The sequence below is a fragment of the Cervus elaphus genome, chromosome 27, assembly GCF_910594005.1.
Source record: "Cervus elaphus chromosome 27, mCerEla1.1, whole genome shotgun sequence".
Taxonomy (NCBI): domain Eukaryota; kingdom Metazoa; phylum Chordata; class Mammalia; order Artiodactyla; family Cervidae; genus Cervus; species Cervus elaphus.
Genome location: NC_057841.1, coordinates 26,402,018 through 26,425,616, shown reverse-complemented (window position 1 = coordinate 26,425,616; position 23,599 = coordinate 26,402,018). Strand labels below are relative to the sequence as shown.

General features: G+C 40.7%; 1 protein-coding gene across 2 annotated transcripts in view; it reads left to right on the top strand.

The window, feature by feature from the left end:
• Positions 1-1,780: 1,780 nt before the first annotated feature.
• DTNA (dystrobrevin alpha) overlaps positions 1,781-23,599 on the top strand; it is a 415,842-nt gene continuing 394,023 nt past the window's right edge. The window contains exon 1 of one of the 2 annotated variants that reach the window (XM_043889381.1): positions 1,781-1,984. The gene's annotated coding sequence lies outside the window, so the exon portion shown is untranslated. The remainder of the gene's footprint in view (positions 1,985-23,599) is intronic. The other variant, XM_043889354.1, reaches the window with a different exon arrangement.

Sequence of the window (23,599 nt, the reverse complement as noted above, 5' to 3'; positions counted from 1 at the left end):
TGTAATTTCTTAATTTTCTTTTCTTCTTCCCTCCCCCCACCCCCAACCTCTTTTATCTGGTTCTCTTCTGCCTTCTCTTGCTTTATTCTCTCTCTTATCACATTTCTTCTCTTTTTGAATTATTAGAAGACTGGTTAGATGCTAAATTTTTCTGTAGACACCTGCACAAAGGATATTAAAGAGTGCTCTTTGTGAGAACTATTAAAATATTTTTAAAATTGTGGTGCTTATGTGAGTACATTGCATGTGCAGGTGAACAGCAAAATAACATATTACCTTAGCCACTCAGATTCTGTGCACGTCAAAGACAGATTAAAACTGGGAACACAAAGACAGATGAAATAATGTTAACATGGAACAGAAAACAGGTATAAAGAAAAAGAGTGTATCTTGTACTTTTTGTAATAATTTATAACACCAAAAATAATAAAGGGTTTCACCTGCAAATCACCCAGCAAAAACATATGTGTGTGTGTATGCTTATATTTTAAGCCTTTATTGAATTTGTTACAATATTGCTCTGTTTTATGCTTTGGTTTTTTTGCTGGAGGCACATGGGACTTACCTCCCTGACCTGGGACTGAACCTGCACCCCCTTCATTGGAAGGCAAAATCTTAACCACCAGGAAATTTCCTGTGTGCATGTATATCTTGTCAACTAGATATAAACTAATGGAGGACAGGTTCCATGTATTAAAGTCCTTTGTATCCTTCAAAACATAGCACAGTTCTTCATATACACCAGGCACTTAAAAGGGAATTGAGTGGAATTTAGAAATCATTATGAAATTGGTGACTACCCTCAAAACATTGACTAAACTTGCGTGATATTGCTATTTAAGCAGTTTAAACCACTCAAATGAATAGGACTACACACACAGACACACGGGCCTAAAACATCCCCCAATAAAGTAAAGGAAGAAAATAAATGAAAACATGAAACAGGAGATTTATGCAAGTACACAAGTGAACATTCTATGGAAACCCATACATAGAGAAAAATTAAGTAATTTGCAATCTTTGGTAGGAGGTCACTTACAAATAATCAAAAATATCTTCTTCATGTTTCAGTGCCTTAAGTTTCCAGGAACTGATTATAGTGAATTAGCAAACTGGGAGTAGCTGTGCAATTATTTATAGTGACATACCGACTCTGGTGAACTTGGATAAGTCATGCTCTCCGTCCTCTGCTTCTGTCTCTCCCACCTTCTCTGCAAAGATGTTCTGCAAATAAATGAGGTAATGTTTGCGAGATGTTTTTGCAGCTTGGGAAAGAAACCCACTGCACACATCTCAGATGTTATTTCTATTCCATATTCAAACCTGGTGTATTATTGCCTCTGTTTTAAATGGAAATTGGACTGTTTGAGTCCTGAGTTCTGACCAAAATCTGGGTCAACATAAAAGGACGATTATTTTTTATTTTAATTCTGAGGCTCTGTTCAGCTCCCTTGCACGTGTGAGGACCAACTGTAGGAAATAAACAAAGCACATAAATCAGGCTTTCAAAGAGAAAAATCATTCTCCCAAAGGCTTTTTTTTTTTTCTTTCCTTTTTTTTTTTTTCAATGAAGAGCGTGAACACTGTATTTCCCCGGCAGAATATTTCGGTCCAAGAAGGAGGATAGTGCAGGCAGTGGGAGCGTGTGTGCGCGTGTGTGTGTGTGTGTGTGTGTGTGTGTGTATGTGTGTGTGTGTGTGTGTGTGTGTGTGCTGTGCGTGCGCGCCCGCGGAGAGAGGGGCGGGGGAAGCGGATGAGGAGGATGAGATCATAGTTTCAGGATCCTCAGGAAACCCTGGTACTGGCAGTAGCCAGGCTCTGCTGTGCCCACATGACCCACAACTCTGGCAGCGGACTCGGCACTTCCAACATTATTAAATAATAAGAAAGCGGCTCCTACTCCATGCCCAAACCTCCCGACAGACCGGTGGACACCTTCGAAGAGTTTGGCGAGTCGGTGACTGGGGCGTCCGTCCATTCCAAGGTGTGTGTGGTGTGTGTGCGCAAGGCGTTTTCTCCCTTGACAGCTGGGGAGTGGGGGAGGGCGCGGGGGTGGAGGGGGTCCAAGGCGTGGGCGCGGGGCCGGGCTGCCGCGCGCTGCCCCCCGGCCGCCCCGGGGGGCCCGCCGAGCCAGCCGCCGGGCGGGAGATGCCCGGTGACGCGCAGCCCCAGCGGCGCAGGGACCGCAGCCGCCCCCGGCGCCGGGGCGCGGGCCCGGGAGGCTCGGCCGCCGCCGGAGCAAGGGCAGGCGCCGCGCACCCGGCAAAGTCAAGAGTGGAAGGCGGGCGGCGAGCGCGGCGGCGGGGAGGGAATCGCCCCAACGCCCACTCGCGGGGTTCCCACCTGTGCGCCCGCGCCGGCCGCCGGCGGCGCCAAGCATGTGCCGGGCGCTGCAGCCGGGACTGCGGCGCGGCGCCTCCCCGGGCGGGCGGCGGGCGGCGCCTCGGGCCCGCGGGGCGGCGGGAGCGGCTGCGGCAGGAGGGCCGGCCCGGGGGCGCGGGGCCGCGCAGGTACATCTCGGCCGCCCGCCCGCCGAGGCCGGGCCGCGCGCCGCTGGTGGAGTTGTTTCTGTGGTCCCCGCTGCCCTCTCGCTGGCCCCCGCGGGCTGAGCCGCTGGGAGATGGCGTGGTCCCCTCCGTTAGGGATGACACTCACGTGGGGGTGCAGGCTGGGGGGCTACTATTGGGCGGGAAATCCGCGCCGGGGTCCTCTCCAGCCGGCGGCGTCGGCGCGTGTTGCAATGCACTGCGGTGCCCGGGCGGCGGGTCGGGTGGGTGTGGGCGCCGGGAGCGGGGAGGGGGGCGCGGCGCGGCTGGTGGGCGCGGGGCAGGGACAGGGGAGGGGAGTGTCTTCGGCTTTTGGAGCCTGGAGTTTTCCTTTGGACCGAAGGTGGACGCGAGGTTCTTTCTGGTACCGGAATGGGAGGTGGCGAGGTGTCTGTTTAAAGACCAGAGCCGAGAAGAGACGAGGGATGCGGGGCTGGGCTCAGTGGTACCAAGGCTAGGACTTGGGAGTAAAACTTTCTCTTTGGTGAGGTTGAGGTTTGCCTTTGAGAAGGTAAGTGTAGGACTTGAGTGGACGTGGCGTGGGGAGTCTTGGCTGTACTCTGGCGGTGAAATTCAACGCCATTAGGTTCATTGTTGCTCTATTAAAAGGGTCCTTTGAGTTATGGTTCTGTTCAAGTTTGTTATTATCTGTTACGATCACTTGGGGTTTAATGAGTGCTGTGTTTCCTTTTGAACATATCAGTAACCTATATTGTTGAAGTATTCATAATTATTCATTTCTTTAAAAAAAAGACTTATTTTGCTTATTCCAAGGGTAAAAACTTTAGGGAAAAAACAGTTCTATGAACTTTAGCTTTATTCACTCAATTCTAACACTACCATAAGGAATGGGTAATATGAGAAAATCCGGACACAGAGAGGTGAAGTAATTTACCCAAGGTCGCAGGGCTTTAAATGGACCAGTTGAGCTTTCTGTGAACTCTATACTAACATATATATATATATTTTCTTTTTTCATAAAAATGAGAGTTCATTGTACTGTCTTTTTTCTTCTATATTTGATATATTGACCACATTTCTACCAAGATGAACCTCATAATGATGTGCTACGGGTTGGGGACAATTAACATTTTTTCTAAATTTTAATGCCAATTATGGCAAGTATTCTTTGAGCCTTTTCCTTTTGCCAAAATTGACCGTTTCCTATAACAAATATGCTTTAAAGTAGTATTTATCAGCCAAGTTAAGATTTTCAGCAGGTAAGATTTATCAGCAAAGTCAATTATTATAAAGCAGGCACCTGAATCTATTTATTTGTTTGCACTTAATTTTAAACTTCCTAAGGTATTAGTCTGTTACTTTGCTCAAAGCTGGGCCGTCATTTCCTTCCGAACCCCATCTTGCAGAATTTTTGAACAAGTTTAATCATCTTTAATTCAATCACTCTGACAAGAGCTTAGGCAGTTTTAAAAGAAGAATTATGCAATTCTCTTTCAACTCTCAGTGATTAAAAGCAGGCTATATTGCGAGGGTGTTCGTGTATGTCTTGCCTTTTCACCAGTTGTATGTACTTTAGACAAAGTTGTATAGCAGTGAAGACTGAAATCACATTTTTTCGTTAGTACTAAGCTGAAATACTGTAAACGTCTCCGCTTGTTCTAAATGAATCATGATGTGAAGAAAGGTCTCAGTGGGGTAAAGCCCAACTGCACGTATTTAGAGAGTTTTGTCTCATCTGGAGTTTATCATAGAGCTCTTATAATATTTGTTTTATTAGACAGATATCTCTCTTAGGTCTTCATCTGTCATTTTTTCAAGTAAATTTAATTGCTGTTTCACATAATAAGTATCAAAATTATTCTGACATTCATAGATTTCCTTAAGTCTGGTCTTCCAGCTTCATTAAATTCAGTATGCATATATCAAATCCACACTAATTCAACATTACGAGTGAAAAAAGAGTAGAATCTACCTGAACTGCATGGAAACATGATCTTTGGATGTGAAAAGAATTATCTTCAGTAGTTAAACTCTTCCACATCCCAAGGTATGGTCCATCTCTATTTGGGGGTGCTAGAGTACAGTGCTGCGATCAGAAAAGTTACATTCCTTCAGGCACAAACTTTTTTGATATTGAAATTGAACTTTCCATGTTTGTTTATATAAAATGTTGATGGTTATCAAGGCATAAATCCTATGGAATGTCCATATATCCTTTCTTAACTGACTCATCTGTTCCAGTTTTCTAGTTTCTGTTACTTATTTTAGAAAAAGCATTCTCTCACTACTTTTATCTCACCTGGGAGATTTGACATGACTTTTTCCTTTTGAGTCCCCTTTCTCTAGTTTGGGAGAACTGTGTTGTCTCTGTCTTTAGAGAGGCTCTTTGCTGCAGAGTCTGGGCGGAGAACTGGGGTTGCGTGGTGAGCAGAAAAATGAGTGCGCCCTGCCAGCCCAGGGGCCAGACTTCAATCCAAACATCATACACATAAATGTAGTTCTGAAAGAAGGAATGCTGTAAGAATGTGTAATAAAGGATTCTGGACCAGACAGGGAGGTTTGGAACAAGGTGCATTAGAAGTCCCCTATTTACAGAGGCATAATGTCTGAGGAGGGGTTTACTAAGATTTATTTTTAAAATTAATTTGTATTTGGCATATAGTTGCTTTACGATGCTGTGTTAGTTTCTGTTGTATAGAAGAGTGATTCAGACGTACATAATACATATGTGTCCAACCCTTTGTGACCCCTTGGACTGTAGCCCGCCAGGCTCCTCTGTCCGTCAGATTGTCCAGGCAAGAACACTGGAGTGAGTTGCCATTTCCTTCCCCAACAGATACATGGATCCCCTCCCTTTTGGACTTTCTTCTGTTCAGGTCACCACAGTGCCTTAAGTAGAGTTCCCTGTGCTATCCACTGTGTTCTCACATGCTTTCCTCAATGTTTTCTGAATTAGAGACCTGTGTCTCCCTCTAGTTACCTCTACACATCTCTGTTCACCAGTAGATACATTATTCCCCCTCATCATACACCTTTGGTCAAAGAGAAGTTCACAAAAGTCCTTTTCACAGCACTTTTTACAGCCTGTAGAGAGCGTGTACTGCCCTTATCTGCTTATTACTCACTCTATTTTCGAAGAGATATTTAAATTTAATGAAGTATAACCATTGTCTTTCTTTGCCTTAACAACAACTTTTAATTTTTAAAAGATAGTTGTGTGTGTGTGTATATGTGTTTGCTTGTTGTTAAAGTGGCAGGATGTCTCAAAATAGAAATGTAATTGATTCATCACACATCCATAAGATTCCCGGAAGTGTCTGTAGGAAGAAAAAGGCACCAGAGTAAGAGAGGTGAGCTTAAGTGTTGAGTATGCTGAGGAAATGTGTATTAATAATGTAAAGCAAACATAATAATAACTAAACTTATTGACTACTGTGTGCCAGACATCTTTCATGGCCCTATATAAAGTAACTTAGGTATTCTTCACAGTAGCCAAATGAGGGCTTCCTGTATTACCATTACCCCCATTTTATGGAGGAGGAAACTGAGGCATCGAGGAGGACAGTAATCATGGCCACTGTCACACAGGTAGAGATTCTGAATCTAGTATTGATTCTTTAGTTCATGCTGTTAACTAGTAACATGTAATATCTGGCTCATAGTTTTATTAATGCATTAAATCCCCATCATTGTTAAAAATCATAACACCTCCTCATTTGATCTTTTGGTTACTTTTCCTGCAATTAAAACAAGTGGAAAAACTTATAATTTCCCTTATGTCAATGCTTTTTGCTCTATATTTTACATACAAATTATCTAAAGCAAGGACAGGTATTGATATATAAATGCCTAAAGCCTGGCAACTGCTGAATTATGGGAAATTTCTCATTATATATTGTGTATTTTTGAATTCAAAAATAGTAACTTCAGCACCATTTAAAACTATTGCAGTTTCTAATATCACAAATATATACTTTGGCCTTTCAAATAATTAGGTAAATATCTTTAACAGTTGGAAGTTCTATGGCCATTAGTAAACTTAAGAATTTAAAGTCATCTGTTTCATCTACTCCCAGGGTGGTTGTTCAGAGTACTGTGTACTGCAAAGGGGATATAAAATATAACATAAAAACACCTGTTGAATTACCTTGGCAAAATTTAAAAGTCCATGTTAATCTTTACATTGGGAACTTATGACATGACTCATAGTTATTTCAACTATTAGTTACTTAAAATATTAGTTATTTTAAAATAAACTTTGTTATTTTAAATATTATCCAAATAATAAAAACACATGGCACATGTGATTAGTAAGGTACAGCACTAATTGGTTAGGTGTGCTGAGGCATGTAAAGGTTTATGCACAGTGTTTGAAGGTGTCAATCAGTGTTATTGCTCCCTGAAAGTACTGGGTCATATGTAGGTGATACAGGCTTCCCAGGTGGCGCTGGAGGTAAAGAACCCACCTGCCAATGCAGGAGACATAAGAGAGATGAGTTCAATCCCTGAGTTAGGAAAATTGCCTAGAGGAGGGGATACTAACCCACTCCAGTATTCTGGTCTGGAGCATCCCATGGACAGAAGAGCCTAGCAGACTACAGTTCATAGTGTCACAGAGTTGGACAGGATTGAAGCAAATTAGCATGCACACATAGGCATTTGATATGATTAATGTTACTGTTAACTATGAATCACAAGTAATACTGAGTATACATATACAAATACTCAACTCTCTTCTTTGAAGTTGTTTGAAACATTCTAGGCAATGTGTACATTTTCTGTAACTCATGGAGAATGTGATACATTATTTCTCTCTATGCTCCCCACCAGAGAAAGCATCACAGAGTAACTAATAAAATGTTATTCCAATTTATATCATGAGGAAAGAGACACAAAGCTTGATGTTGTGTGTGTGTGCATGAAGGTACCATCATATACAACAATGAATAATTCATTAATTGTAGTTTACAGTTTGATGCCATAGTGCACTGTCCTATTGCAGAGAGTTTTGTGTGTTTAATGTAAACACACTCAGTTATAATAGTTTAGGTTATTCAGTCATAGCAAACAACTAAAATCTTGGGTACTGAAATGAACATAGATTTATTTCTTGCTAATGCTTTGTGCCCTGTTGGCCAATAAAAGACTAATTTACATCTTCCTCGCGTGGAAACCCAGGCTCATAAAACCCCTGTCGTCTACAGCATCCCTGTCACTCACTCATCAAACACACGGAAACGTGGTGAGTCACTCACAGATTCTTAAAGCACTTCTATCAGAAGGAACACCTGCTACTTATACTCATATTTTATTGGCCAGAGCAAGTCCTATGACCACTTCTAACTTGAAGATGAAAGAGAAGTGCTGTTTTATCAGATACTCAGATGGATGTAAACTGCACTATTAGTGAACAGACCTAATTGTTACTAGATGAATTTATCCAGTTCACGTCAATAGTTTTTATCACATAAAGATGACTTATGATTTTATATAACAATTATGTTTTAGAATTTCAACCTAGAAAGGCAATTCCTACATAAAACCGCCAGCAAAGGAAGTAGAGTCTAAACTTATAAAATTGATGATATGCCTGTTTGTCAGTGGGGGTTGGACTTAGTCAAGGAATGTCAATAAAACTCAGATTTGAATAAATGCAGGAGATAGCCTTTCTGACAACAAGCACAAGTCAAGAACAGTGCCAAGATCTGCAGTGTAGCTGTGTTTTCTGAACAGATTTGATAGTATCAACATAATACAGAAAACTGAATAGCTACGTGTGTATCTTTTTTGTCACCTGCACCAACAGGAACAGAAGTGTTAGATGTGTTACCACATATTTTTATAAAAAGTAATACAGGTAAACATATCATACTGCATGATTATTTTACATTGACAAACATAATCTGAAAAGGTAGAGTATATCTAATCCATGTGTTTAATGCTATAAATGTCTTGGAAGCACTGCTATTGTTGTGTCCCATATATTTTGGTATGCTGTGTTTTCATTTTAATTTAGCTCAAGTACTAGTTTCAGAATTTTCTCCTGAGATTTCCTCTTTGATTTGTGGGGTCATTTGAAGGGTGGCATTTAGGTTCCTAATGTTTGGAGATTTTTCTGTCATCTTTCTCTGTTTTTGGTCAGAGAACCTTATTTCTTGTGTTATTTTTATTTTGGTTAGAGAACACACCGTGTATGATTTCAGGCTTTTAAAATTTGTTTAGGTTTATGTTATGGCCCAGAATGTTGTCTGTCTTGGTTTATGTCCCATCGGCACTTGCAAAGAGTGTGTATTTCACTGTTTTTGGATAGAGTGTTCTATAAATGCTCGTTAGATCCTGTTGGTTGATGGTGCTGATAAATTCTTGTATGTCTTTACTAATTTTATGTCTAGTTGTTTTATTCATTGTTGAAATAATTTGTGAAATTTCCAGTTATAATTTTGGATATGTTTATTTCTCTTTTCACATCTGTCAGTTTGACTATGTACTTTGCAGCTCTCTTGTTTGGTGTATATGAATTTAGGCTTGCTATGTCTTCTTGGTGTATTGATTATTTTATCATAACATGATACTCCTCTTTATATGTGGTAATTTTATTTGCTTAAAGTCTACTGAATCTGATATTAATACACACATTCCTTTTTTTATTTGATTGATGTTTACATGATTTTTTTTTTTTTACTGTCCTACTTTCAACCTGCCTGTATCATTATATTGGATCTGAATTATTTGTTCATACAGTACAGGTGGGTTACATATTTTAATTGACTTTGAAAATCTCTATTTTTTCATTTGTATATTTACACATTTATGTTTTATTAAGACTGTACGTCTGCCATTTTAATTTTTGGATTTTTTCCTCTCTGTTTTTGTTTGTTTTAGTTTCTCTGGTTTTTTTCCCTTCCTATCAGTTACTTGAGCATATATAGAATTCCATTTCTATTTATCTATATTGTTTTCAAGTGTGTCTGTTCATATAGACTTTTAGTGAGTACTCTGAGTGTTATATCATAATACATATAATTTATCACTGCCTACCACTGTTGTCATTTTTTCAATTCCAGTGAAGCATAGAAACTTTACCTTTTTTTATGTACCTTTATCCTCTTCCATTAATAGTAAAATTCTCTAAACTATTTCCTCTACATACATCAGAAACTGTCACAACTTTTGTTTCAACTATCAAACACAGGTCAGAAAGCTCAAGAGGAGCAAGAAAAATTCATGGTCTTTATTAATATTTTCACTTACCATGTTCTTCTTTCTTGATATTCCGACATTCTTCTTTTATTGCTTTCTTTTTGTTTCCCCCTATCTTTTCTTTTAGAGCCGATAGGCCTCCTCTTGACAACATATCTTTGTTTTCCTTCATTTAAGAATGTTTTGTTTTCCCCTTCATTCCTGAAGGATATTTTAACTGGATATAGGATTCTGGGTTGACAGTTCTTTTTAAGCACTCAAAATATTGTGCCACTTCCTTATGGTCTCTCTGTTTCCTAATGAGAAATTTTATTTTGTGCTAATTGGTTTTCTCCTATAGGTAAAGTGTGATGTATCTCTTGTTCTTTTCAAGATTTTTGTTTATTTGTTTTTAGTTTTCATAAATTTGACTATGCTGTATCTTGGTATGTATTTTTGAGGTTTTCTGTTTGACATTCAGATTCATGAATCTAAAGATTTATGTCTTTTTGTCACCATCTAAGAAATTTTCATCTGTTATTTCTTTGGGTACTTTTTGATTCCTGTCCATTTTCTTTTCTTCTCCCATGTCTCTGAGACTTGAATATTAGATCCTTTGTTACAGAAACACAATTTATCAGTATTCTATGGTTGCAGTAAACAAATTACCAAAAACATGGTGCTTTACAACACATATATTCTCTTACAAAGGTGGAGACCAGGGGTCAGAAGTCAGCTTCACTGGGCTAAAGTCAAGATGATGGGAGAACTGGTTCCTTCTGACAGTTCCCGGGGACAGTACCTCTCTTTTGCATTTTCTAGCTTCTGGGATCCACAGTATTCTGTGACTCCCAGTCTGTTTTTCATATCACTCCAATCTCTTGCTTCTCTCATCACATCTTCTACTTCATTTTCTATGGTCAAATCTCTTTTTGCCTCCCTCTTTTAAAGATACTGTGATTACATTCAGGTCCACCTGGATAGTCCATGATAGTCTCCCTATCTCAAGATCTTTAACTTCCATCATATTTACAAAATCCCTTTTGCTATGTAAGGTAACATTCACAGCTTCTGGGGATTAAAGCCAACCTGAATATCTCTGGGATCCTACCATATGTGGGTTTCTGAGGCTTTGTTGTTGGTTTTGGTCTGTTTTCTCTGTTGTTTAGATTGGGTAATTCCAGTTGTTCTGTCACACAGCTAACAGATTCTTTCCTCTGTCACTTTCATTATGTTATTGAGCCCACCCACTAAATTTTATATTTGGTTATTGATTTTTTTTTCAGTTCTAATATTTCCTTTTAGTTCTTTCTTGTATGTTCTATATTTTAGCTAACACTTTCTACTTTTTCATTTGTTCATAATTTCTCACTGAAGTTTTTTTTAAAAAAATATTTTAAAAGCTTTGCTGCTTTAAAAACTTTGTCAGATAATTCTAACATTTCTGTCATCTAATTATGGGCATCTGTCATTGTCTTTTTATATTCAGTTTATGTAATTGATTTATGTCCTTGATTCTTGGTTTGATGAATGATTTTCAGCTGAAACCTGGCCATTTTCTTATTAAAAGACGTTGGATCTTATTTAAAGATGTTTCTGTTTTAGCTAGCTTCCAGGAACATCACCCCAGTGGGTGAAATGAGAATGGTGCCTCTCATCAGCAGTGGGTGTAGGAGTGAGGGCTTCTTACCCAGTCTCCCTTATCATGTAAGCTGTAATATGGAGGGGGCTCCATACTACTGTGGGGAAGAGAATGAATCCAGGCTCCTTGCTAGGTCTTCGCTGATACCTCCCTGTCTGTTTCCCATGTGGCCTCCCCTGACAACATGGGGACAGGGAGGTGGTTACTGCTCGGCCACGGTGATAATCCTTACTCTCCAGCAGGCCTCCCATGAAACACCCGATGGGGGGCAGGGGGAGGGGAGGCTTGGTACTACCAGGTGGGGGTGGAAGTTCAGGCTCCCCATAGGGTCTCCACTGATAACCTAGTGGAGATGGGTGATGGGAGTCTCATTACCACCCACTTGATAGGAATGAAAGTCCCAACTCCCTACTTGGTCTTTTGTGACATCACCTTGATGGAGGTAAGGGGAGTTGGGGTTTGCTGTTTCAGCCTGGTGAGGGTGACAGTCTAGGCTCCCTACTTGGTCTTTGTTGGTATGGATGTGGTGGGGCCACATTTTTTTTTTTTTCCTGTCTCATATAGCTGAAAGAGAGCAATGACTCTTTACAATAGTTTTTTTGTTTGTTTGTTTGTTTTGCTTTGTTGCTCCTTTCATGGTCCTTTGGCTGAAAGAGCATGCTTTTGGTGGCCTTTTGGCACGTCTGGGTTTCTGGTTTCTTTATATCCTTGTCTGGTATATATGAAGCAATGCAAAAATTCAGGGAACTCACCACCGTGTCATTCCTTGGGACCTGAGTTCCCCTACCAGGGTTTGCCTTCTCTCTAACTTTCAGAGTCTTTGTATATTTTATGTGCGGTGTCCAGGGTTTAGGGTTGTATCTGGTGAAAGGAAGAGGGAAAAGTACTTTTGCTCCATCTTCACAGACGTCTACTCCACATTTTTATGCAAGGGTAAATTGAAAAATATCCCTCAACATTGATTCTCAGAGGATGAAGCTCAGGGGATTACTACTGATCTGTTTCTGAATAATAACCACTTTACAGATCAGCAGGATGAGAGAGTACTTGGACAGGGATGCAAATAGGATTACAGAACATTCCATCAGTGCTAAGGTTCAGGAATCACGTGGAGGTCCTCTTACTTCTCCAAACCACGGCTTTCTCCTCTCCTGGGAAATCGTGACTGCAGGGTGTAGCCAGGTTGGAAACTTTCCCCAATCTCATAGGCTGTCTTTTCTGGCAGGATTCTGGAACTATACCGTCCCAGCCCTTCCTGAATTCTCGCAAAGTGTTCTTCATTCCCAGGAACATTATCCATCTGAAATGCAGTTTTCAACTAGAAAGCATGTGGTAAAATGTGGCGTAGCAAGGAAGAAAACAGAGAACCCAAAATCCACATTTAAACTCTTAAGAAGCACCTCCCAGCGAGCACTCATGTTAATTTCATTTGATGTAAAATTATGCATTAAAAATAAGTGTATGGATTTTGTCAAGTTGTTTGGTCATTACTCGGGAGATTAAGTACAAGAGATGGCGCTATGAGTTTTTTACTTGAAACCAGTGTTCTGAGGAAGAATAGTTGGTGGGGAGGCGATCACAAAGAACTGTCTGGGGAAATTCTCCCAAGAGACAAATCCAGTTAATGACATTGTATTTAACCCTGAAGTTCTCACAGTAGGAGCGCAGTGGTTCTCAGAGAGCGGTCCTCCGGCAGCATCTGTACGGCCTGGGAGCTCTGAATGCAGATTTCTTTTTTTTTTTTTTTTCTTAATATTTTTATTAGTTGGAGGCTAATTACTTTACAACATTTCAGTGGGTTTTTTCATACATTGATATGAATCAGCCATAGATTTACACGTATTCCCCATTCAGATCCCCGCTCCCACCTCCCTCTCCACCCGATTCCTCTGGGTCTTCCCAGTGCACCAGGCCCGAGTACTTGTCTCATGCATCCCACCTGGGCTGGTGACCTGTTTCACCATAGATAGTATACATGCTGTTCTTTTGAAACATCCCACCCTCACATTCTCCCACAGAGTTCAAAAGACTGTTCTGTATTTCTGTGTCTCTTTTTCTGTTTTGCATATAGGGTTATCGTTACCATCTTTCTAAATTCCATATATATGTGTTAGTATGCTGTCATGTTCTTTATCTTTCTGGCTTACTTCACTCTGTATAAGGGGCTCCAGTTTCATCCATCTCATTAGGACTGATTCAAATGAATTCTTTTTGACAGCTGAGTAATATTCCATGGTGTATATGTACCACAGCTTCCTTATCCATTCATCTGCTGATGGGCATCTAGGTTGCTTCCATGTCCTGGCTATTATAAACAGTGCTGCGATGAACATTGGGGTGCATGTGTCTCTTTCAGATCTGGTTTCCTCAGTGTGTATGCCCAAAAGTGGGATTGCTGGGTCATATGGCAGTTCTATTTCCAGTTTTTTAAGGAATCTCCACACTGTTTTCCATAGTGGCTGTACTAGTTTTGAATGCAGATTTCTTAGCAGTCTCTTGCAACAAGCCCTGCAGGGGCTTTCTGATCCTCTACACCTGGAAACTGAATACTAGAGCAGCCTCTCCAACCATTGAAGAAAACATTAAATGTATGCATTTCGTAATTCTTTATTTATTTACTTGTTGCGCTGGGTCGTCACTGCTGTCCTCAGGCTTTCTCTAGTTGCGGGGAGTGGTTACCCTTCTTTGCAGTGTGCGGGTTTCTCATTGACGCAGTTTCTCTTGCCATCACGGGCTCTAGGCCCGCAGGTTTCAGTAGCTGTGATACACAGACTTAGACTACTCTGCGGTTACTCTGCGGCCTGGGGAATCCTCCTGGACTGGGGATCAAACCCATGTCCCCTGCATTGGCAGATGGATTCTTATCCACTGGACCACCAGGGAAATCCCTTTTTCATGATTCTTGACTCATCCATTTAGATTTTTAGAAAATCTCTTTAGCATGTTTAACATTCAGCATGTTTTAACTATACATATTTTTTTCAAGGAACTATCATAAAGACATTAAACATTGATCACCCCAAAGGGTCTCTTTCGTTGATGATGTCTCAGTGATTTGCACAGTTGTTTTGTATCCTTAACCCAAACAGTCGTGACGGCTGTGTGTCTCATTCCGTGATGGAAACCAAAAAATGCAGCCACGCCTACACTTCCCTGCCTTGGTTCTGCATAGCTGTGGAGTCTCACTTTAATGGGTTTTTCTGGCTGTCTTCATGATGTTTTCTGGGGCCGACACCAGGCACAAGGATATTTGGAGGCGAGGGTGGGGGCGTCTCTGCATCCCTTGAAGAAGAATCATTTTGGGAGATCTTGTCACACAATATTGTTAGAGACAGACACATATGCAGATGTCTGGATTCATCATTGTCATTACCACATCAGCTCCACCATGGGGGATTCACTGTCTATTGCAGGCTGGCATTTTTCTCTGGGGTAATGTGAGATTAAAGGGAATCTTGGCTCCAAGGTTGTCCTTTGGAAAGAGAAGCTACATTCCTGAATAAAGAGTTTATATTTGGGGTGCAGTTACAAACCCCAGGATGGAGTAAGACAAAATCAATTAAGAAGTAAATGGTTGAAAGATGAAAAAAATATTTTTTGATGGTAATATAATACAGATAGATTTCCCGGTGGCTCAGATGGCAAAGAATCTGCCTGCCATGCAGGAGACTTAGGTTTGGTCCCTGGGTCGGGAAGATTCCCTGGAGAAGGAAATGGCAACCCACTCCAGTATTCTTGCCTGGGGAATCCCCATAGACAGCCTGGTGGACTACAGTCCATGGAGTTGCAAAGAGTTGGAAACGACTGAGCGACTAACACACTAGGGCATATAGTCCTAAATATGGTTCAGTTTTATTTTAAAGATGGTGTTTTATATTAGTTTGTGCTTTCAATTAGCAATTCAGTAAACAATTAGAGAACATAATAGATTTGAGTTTACTTAGAACCCATGACTTTGGGTGATGAATATTTTAGATTTTTGATCATCACATTTTACTATATGTAATTTTTAAATATATCTTTTGGTTTCTATAAATCATAAATTTCAGTTCCACATACCTTTTACTCCACACACCTTTTTAAAGGTGTCTTTTTTTTTTTCTTTTTATAAATAAATCAGGGGGGTGGGTCGAGAACAGTTTATCTGCTTTTGATTTAAAATGACCCATTCTGGGTACTTCCCTGGTGATCTTCCAGTTAGGATTCTGTGCTTCTGCTGCCAGCATGCAAGGGTTCTATCCCTGGTCAGGGAGCTAAGATTCTGCATGCTGCATGGCCCTGCCAAAAAAAAAAAAAAAAAATTAATGACACACATTCTGGGTCCAGAAAAATATTATTCTCTTACCCTTTCAATATTCCCCACTACCAGTTGTACTGTTTTTCATTCCATCCATTCCCTTTGTGCCTTCAAGCTGATGATATTTTTCATTTACTCATCCTGCTCGGGTGTTTAAATGGTTGTGCCTCAACACTGTTTTGAGGAGCAGACTTTTCCAAACCTTCATTATACAGTGTTTGTTAAATAAGACCATTTGGGCAGGTTGGAGGAGCCACTCCTTAGAAAACATATTTTGAAATGGTGGAGCAGATGTTTTCTCTCACACACTCATCCTTTATAAATAAAGGCCCCTAGCCCTGGCGGTACTAGTCAGATGTGTTCCTTCTTAGAGCAATCACTGGGTTGGCATTTTTAAATGTGGTGGTCTAATCATCACCAAAATGCTTAGGTAAGGCTTAAATATGAAGGCAGATAGTTCTTCCACAAGAAATGGGGGCAAGGAGAGGGGGATTCAAGAAGGTAAGTGTCTTCTACGGGCAGTCATCCAGATTTTCCCCTACAGTGTTAGTTTCTATTTATACACACAAAATGTGGCAGGTGATTTTTTTTTTCCATATGCAGATAAATTCTGACTCTTCCTTTTAACCTAAACACTACCCAAGTAATGTTTACCATGAGATTGCATTCAAAATAATATTTCTGCTAATGCTGCTAAACCGCTTTTAGCAAGTGATATATGAGTCAGGTTGATTTTGAATCTTTGATCAAACTATGAATCAGATTTTCAAAACCAGAAAGCATTTCAAAGCATCTGACTGCTCTTTTTTGTTTTTCTCAATGTCAGTGTGGTCTGTTTGTGCATTTTTTCATTTTCATTTTTTGCTTTTCTTTTCATTTTTTTCTCCCCTTTATTGGCTTAAGAATTCTTTTTCCTCTTATGACTTATTTTTCTAGGAGCATGTGACATAAGAGCTATAAATTAAATGTTCTCATTTTGTAAATACCTCTAATATTTTAGACATGAGATTGAGAGTTGGTTCATGCTTTTACAGTTTGCATTCTTGAATTGACAAAAAAGATAAACATCAATCTGCTCTGCAAAATAATCCCATTTTCCCCAGCCACCATCATCTAAGGGGAAAAAATATAGCCCTGTGATTTCACTTGGTTGAGCATGTGAAATGTTTTTTGGTTCTGATTTTAGGGTTAAGTTGGTGATTAAGGGAGGGGAGAAGGTGACAGATGTCAGTGCTTCGTTTCTTTCTTAGTCTTCATCCTTTTGTCTGCTTGTGAACAGAGGCTAATCTGTGTCAGTTACCTTTGTTTTCTCCTGCCAGTTTGTCTGCTGTCTCCATCATTTTGTTTGTTTATTTTGTTTTGCTTTTCTGTTCTCTTCCCCTACTCCATACCCCAGTCCCCATCTAACTGCGCTGAAAGACAGCAGGGGGACTCATCAGTTATAAAAGTAGAAACCTGTGAGTCCCTGGCTTGTGCTTCTCCAAGCTCTCACCAAACCCGTGGCAAGACCATAATTTTTAGTTTTTCTTCCTCCCTGGTTCATTAGCCATTCCACATTATTCACTTGGATTCAGTATTTTAGAATATTCTGTGTTAGAACTCACCTTTGCCATAATTAGTATTCACTATGCCTTCTAGGGACTTCCCTGGTGACTCAGTGGTAAAGAACTCACCATCAATGCAGGAGGTGATCCCCTAGAGAAGGAAATGACAACCCATTAGAGTATTCTTGCCTGGAAAATCTCATGGACAGAAGAGCCTGGTGGACCACGGTCCATGGGGTTGCAAAGTGTCAGACATGACCTAGTGACTAAACAACAACTTATCTTCTATGTGTCTTTCTAGCTTGGTGGAGTTATAAAAAGAGCCATTTGTTTTTTAATCAGTCTCAAAATATGTTTCAAGGACCACCTGTATCAGAAGTATCTGAGGTGTTTAATAAAGCTATGGGTGAAAGTGAATATGTTAATAACTCAGCCTAGTTTGAATCTTTGCAACCCCATGGACTATAGCCTGCCAGGCTCCTCTGTCCATGGAACTCTCCAAGCAAGAATAATGGAGTGGGTTGCCATTACCTTCTCCAGGGTATCTTCCCAACTCCGGGATCAAACCCAGGTCTCCTGCATTGCAAGCAGATGATTTACCACTGAGCCACCAGAGAAGCCCCTGAACCCTACCTTACATCTACTGAAAAAGAATCTCTCTTTCTGATTTTAGGACTTTGAGGCTGACACTAATTATAGGAGTTAGTCCAGATCTGTGCTTACAACCCAGGGTACCTTTTTATTTATTTATTTTTTATCTTAATTTTTATTGGAGTATATTGCTTTACAATCTTGTGTGCGTTTCTGCTTACGGCAAAGTGAATCAGCTTTACATGTACATATATCCCCCCTTTTTTGGATCTCCTTCCCGTTTAGGTCACCACAGAGCACTGAGTAGGGTTCCCTGAGCTGTGCAGGAGGTTCTCATGAGTTACCTATTTTACACATAGTATCAACAGTGTCTATATGTCAGTCCCAATCTCCCAATTCATCTCCCTCTTCCCCCTTGGTCTTCCTCTGTGTCTCTGTTTTGTAAATAAGATCATTTGGTAGCTCATTGGTAAAGAACGCAAGAGACACGGGTTTGATCCCTGAGTATGGAAGATCCCATGGAGAAGGACACGACAACCCATTCTAGTAATCTTGCCTGGGAAAGCCCATGGGCAGAGGAGCCTGGCGGGTGAAGGTCCATGGGGTTGCGGAAGAGTCGGACACGACTTAGTAACTAGACAAGCCCAACAACATACCAATTTTCTAGATTCCACATATATGTGTTAATATACGATATTTTTTTTTCTGACTTCACTCTGTATAACAGTCTCTAGGTCCATCCGCATCTCTCCAAAAAATCAAAATGCATGGATCCATCCCCAGGTTGTACTTTAAACAGCCTGGTATGATTGTAACATGCAGCCTTTGTTATCAACCAGCAAATGAGCTGTAGAAGTTGGAAGGAAAGACAGAGGTTGGTGTTGACATGGAAGCATTACTTTAGTGTATTCATCACAGACCAGATTCTGACCCTCATTTATAAATTCAGAAACCAGATCTTTTTCTCAAGGGCATAAGCTTATGGAGACTGAGCTATAAATAAGGTTGCCATTTTTAGAGTTATCATTGTCACTGGGATCAGAATGACCAGGGCATTCTTGCCCTATAGGCAAGACTCTCCATGGGAAGAAAAATTGTTAGAAATTTGCTCCTGGAATCTGGAGACAGAGAAAGGGAAATGAGTTGAATCAAAGGAGTGAAAACACTGAAGAATGATGAGGTGTCAGGAACTCTCCTAAATGTTTCACATGTATGATTTCATTCACACCCTCTCAACAGTCCTTTGTGATGGTATTATTGGCTCTGTTTTCTGTATGAAAAAGGGTAGGGAAAAAGAAGCTACATAACTTGCTGAAGAGGTGGAGCTGAAATACTCGTGGTCTGTGACTAAGTTATTAGTGAACTAAGAATGAAGCTACCAGATAACTTTAGAGTTGCTGGGCCTTGCCATGTGTGTTAAGAAATCAAGTGGGGACAGAATAGCTTCTAGTTGGTGGAGAAGAATGGAGTGTACCAACCCACTGCTTGTATGGGTAGGATGCTTTCGAGTCACGAGCAGTTAGGATGAGCCGTCAGTCACTTTGCCTCCATCGTACCTTGTGGTTTGTTTATCCAATCTCTCTGTACTTGTAATAAAGTGAAAGATCCATATAAGCAGGTTCTACTCTTAATTTTTTTTTCCCTAAGGACTCATCACAGTCATATACAAATAACTAATCATTCATCTTAATAAGGGACTTCCCCGGTGGCTCAGTGGTAAAGAATCCACCTGCAATGCAAGAGCTGCGGGAGATGTGGGTTCAATCCCTGGGTCAGAAAGATCCCCTGGAGGAGGGCATGGCAACCCACTCCAGAATTCTTGCCTGGAGAATTCCAGGGACACAGAAGCCTGGAGGACTACAGTCTATAGAGTCGCAAAAAGTAGGACATGACTGAAGCAACTTAGCACACACACAAACATCTTAATAAACAGTAATATATAAGTGTTCGTTGCTCAGTCTTGTCCGACTCTTTGCGACCCCAGGGACTGTAGCTTGCCAGGCTCCTCTGATCGTAGGATTTTCCAGGCAAGAATACTGGCCATTCCCTTCGCCAAGTGATCTTCCTGACCCAGGGATCAAACTTGGGTCTCCCACATTGCAGACAGATTCTTTACCACCTGAGCCACCAGGGAAACCCAATAAACAGTAATAAGACATATTTAAATATAGTGGGCAAGTTTGCACAAGTCAGGCTCACGGATGTCCCCAAATCCTGAGTTAATTTTGTCTCAGAAAATATGAGTGGAATTGACTAAAAACTTTGACTTGCTCCAATGCAAGCATGTTTCCTGTTATTTGGGGGAGAATTTCACGGAGCTTAGTTTCCTGTGTGTCTCTTCTGAGTTCCTGCATCTGCTGAATGCTATATCACCACTCAGGGTTTTGCTTTCTCAGCATGTGCCAGCTTTCCCACGAGGTCCCCCTGCCATCTACCTTCCTTGAGCCCTTACCAGGAAGTATCACCTGTCCATCATATCTTGTGGTATCACCTGAAGTATCCTGAATTATCACCAGTCCAGACTGTGTGTTTGGCAGATTTTGCTGTAGGATTTGAATAACAGTGTTGAGTTATAGCACAGAAATATGAGATAATCCCTAGTATTACAACTTCCTTGATCATTTCTGAAAATAGTTATACCTTGTGTTTTTATCTTAGGCTTTAGCAGCTCACCAGGTGAGAAATGGAGTTATTTCTAAATGTATAGATGCATCTCAAAGTGGCAGATACACACCTGTAAATCATATTTCTGATTTCTGTTTCTGTAAATCCTATTTGTTTTCCCCAGTTTATCTGCTAGGTACTGTCTTATCGCATTCTTTTGTTGTTGTTCGGTTGTGTCCAACTCTTTGTGATCGCACGTACTGACATGTGATCCTATGTCAGGCTTTCCTGTCACATTCTTAGCACCTATTGAAATGTTACCCTTACTTTCTTGGGCAGGAAAAGCAAATGCCTGCTAACAGCAGACCCCACCAAACCCCTCAGCATATACATCTTCCATTGGTGAATCCAACAGACAGATGGTGTTAACTGCAGTGCATGGTCTGGGGCTGTTTAAGACCATTTGAAGTCAGAGATGGCAGTCATAATTCCACAGTGGTGATGGTTCCACATTCATTGAAAAGTACTTATGAGAAGTACATAATTTAAGAGTAGGAAACCCTGGGGCTCTCAGAATGAAAATATTGTATATCCTTGAAGAGACATCTTTCAAGAACAAAACAACTCTTTGAACTTCTTTTAGCTTAAACAACTCTTTCCAATATTAGAGCTAACTAGGAACAATGCTTTAATAGACATGTTTTGTACCTTGAAGGTTATAGTTTACCTATTTTTGCTCATTTGCTGGACAAGAGGTAGGCATTTTCTACTGTGATGAGAAGTAATGACTTTATGGGATACAAACTGGGAAGTCGAGATAGGAAAATGATACTTTTTTCCCCATAACATGTGGTCACTGCTATAATCAGGATGACTGTAGTGGAGAGGTTCACTTGACAGATATGACAATCCACAGAAAACTAGAATTTGCTTAAGACTGGTGATAAAAGTAACAGCCACTTTTTTAGATTATCATGCGTTTACACAGACAGCTTTTGCAGCTCAGTCTCTTTTTCAGAAGTCTTCGCCTCATATCTTTTAAAGCTGCCAGGGATATATTATTGTGAACTCATTCTATTATACCTAATCACCGTATCCATGACCCCAGAAAACACTGATCAAGATGAATGCAAACCCAGAAGATAAGCACAAAGTTTAACCACAGATGTATACTTACAGTAAAATTGACATTTGCAAAATTAAAACATTTTTATGGTCAAAAGATGTGTCAGTCTTCACCTAGTGATAGACTAAGAAGAACATATAGCAGACCTCAGAGGCAAAAATAGTATTTTACTGCTAACATCATTTTCTCTAGCAATACCTAAAATGTTACCCGAGCTCTGCCAGATGCTGAACTGACAACTGAGTGATTTGCTCTAAGTTCTCGTTAGAGAGCCATCAGTCTCTTGCAAAGTGATGTTTCCACTGCTTCTGTAACTCAGAGTGGAACTAGAGGAAGATGAAGGTGTCCATTCACCAGTGTCTGTGGGAAGGCTGGACCACTTGGATCAGGTGGAAAAGTATCACTCCCTTGTCCTCAGGGAGCTTACATTCTGCTTGGGAGATGCAATTCAGAAGAGAAAGAGTTGGTGAAACAGCATGAAATAAAGAAAGGTAAAATTGCTTTGTTGTATGAAATATGAGAAATTTGGGAAAATTTCTCATAGAAATCCTAAGAATTAGGAATGCTGTCAGGAGTTCTCTGACAATGTCTCAATAACTTTCTTGGATTAGAAATCAACAACAGTGTGAACAAGTGGGTAGCCCCATTAACTACTCTCTGCAACCCACCTCCCACCCTTGCAGTAAAGACCTAAACAGACCTTGCAAGATGCTACACTCCATTTTTAGGGAAATCTGTGATCACGTTGTCTTTGTCCTAATTCCACATCAAATCAGAGAAAAGTTAGGGACCCAGGAGACATAGATGTGTGTAATTCGCCACAGACCTTACGTGTCATATTGATGGTTCTTAAAGAGGCGCAGGTTTGATTACCAGCACCAGCACCAGCGTCACCTGGGAATTTGTTAGCAGTGTGAATTCAGACCCTACCCCAGACCTACTCAGTCAGAAACTCTGGGGGCCATCAATTAGTGCTTTTAAATGAGCTTCAGGTGATTCTGTTGCATGCTTAAAGTTGCACCGCCGTAAATTACACCGATGTTATTAAGGCGTAAACCATTTGAGCATAATGTCTGAGGCACCCTTGATGAAGAAATGGGGTAAAGAAGTGTTTTTAGTAGCCCATGAACTTCACCCTGTGTTGTGTTGATACTGTGGAGTGTGGGGGTTGGGAGTGTGGCGGTGGCTTCATAGGTTGATTATCCTGAAATATTCACTCGTAAGCTTTGAGTGTTCATTTAACAGTTCTACTATTACAGGAGGCTCCCTGCCCCTTGCCTGATGTCTTTACAATTCTGCTTTGCGTATGTGTGTGTGTGTCCATTTGCCCAGTCGCTCAGTGATGTTCAACTCTTTGCAGCCCCCATGGACTGTAGCCTGCCAGGCTCCCTTTGTCCATGGAATTTTCTAGGTAAGAATACTGGAGTGGGTTGTCATTTCCTACTTCAGGGGATCTTCCCGACCCAGGGACCAAACCTGCGCCTCTTGCATCTACTGCATTGGCAGGCAGGTTCTTTACCACTGGTGCCACCTGGGGAAGCCCAGGCATCTGTTTAGGTCTGCGCAATTTTATTACAGGTGTAGATTTGTGTAATCATCACTGTTGTTGAAAAAGAGGACAGTTTCATCAGCACAGGGCTCCCTAGTGCCGCCCTTCAATAGCCACATCCTCTTCTCTCCCGCTTCCCCCTCCCCTCCATCTGTAACCATTGGTAACCATTAATCTGTTCTTTATCTCCATGACTGTGTCATTTTAAAAAAGCAATATAAATGGAAATATACTATATGTAGCCTTTTGACATTTTTTTGTTTGTTTTTGTTTTTTTAAAACAGCATAATTGGCTTAAGGTCTAAGTAGGTCATTGCATGTAACCATGATTCCTTTTTTATTGCTTTATTGTATTTCATAATATAGATGTGCCACAGTCAGTTTATTTAGCCATTCACCTGTTTATGGAAGTCTGGGTTGTTTCCAGTTTGGGGCTGTTACAAATAAATATGCTTTGAATACTCACATATAAGCTTGTGTGTACATGTAAGTTTACATTTCTCGTATATAAATGCCCAAGAGTACAATTTCTGAATGTTTAGTTTTGAGAGAGATTGCCA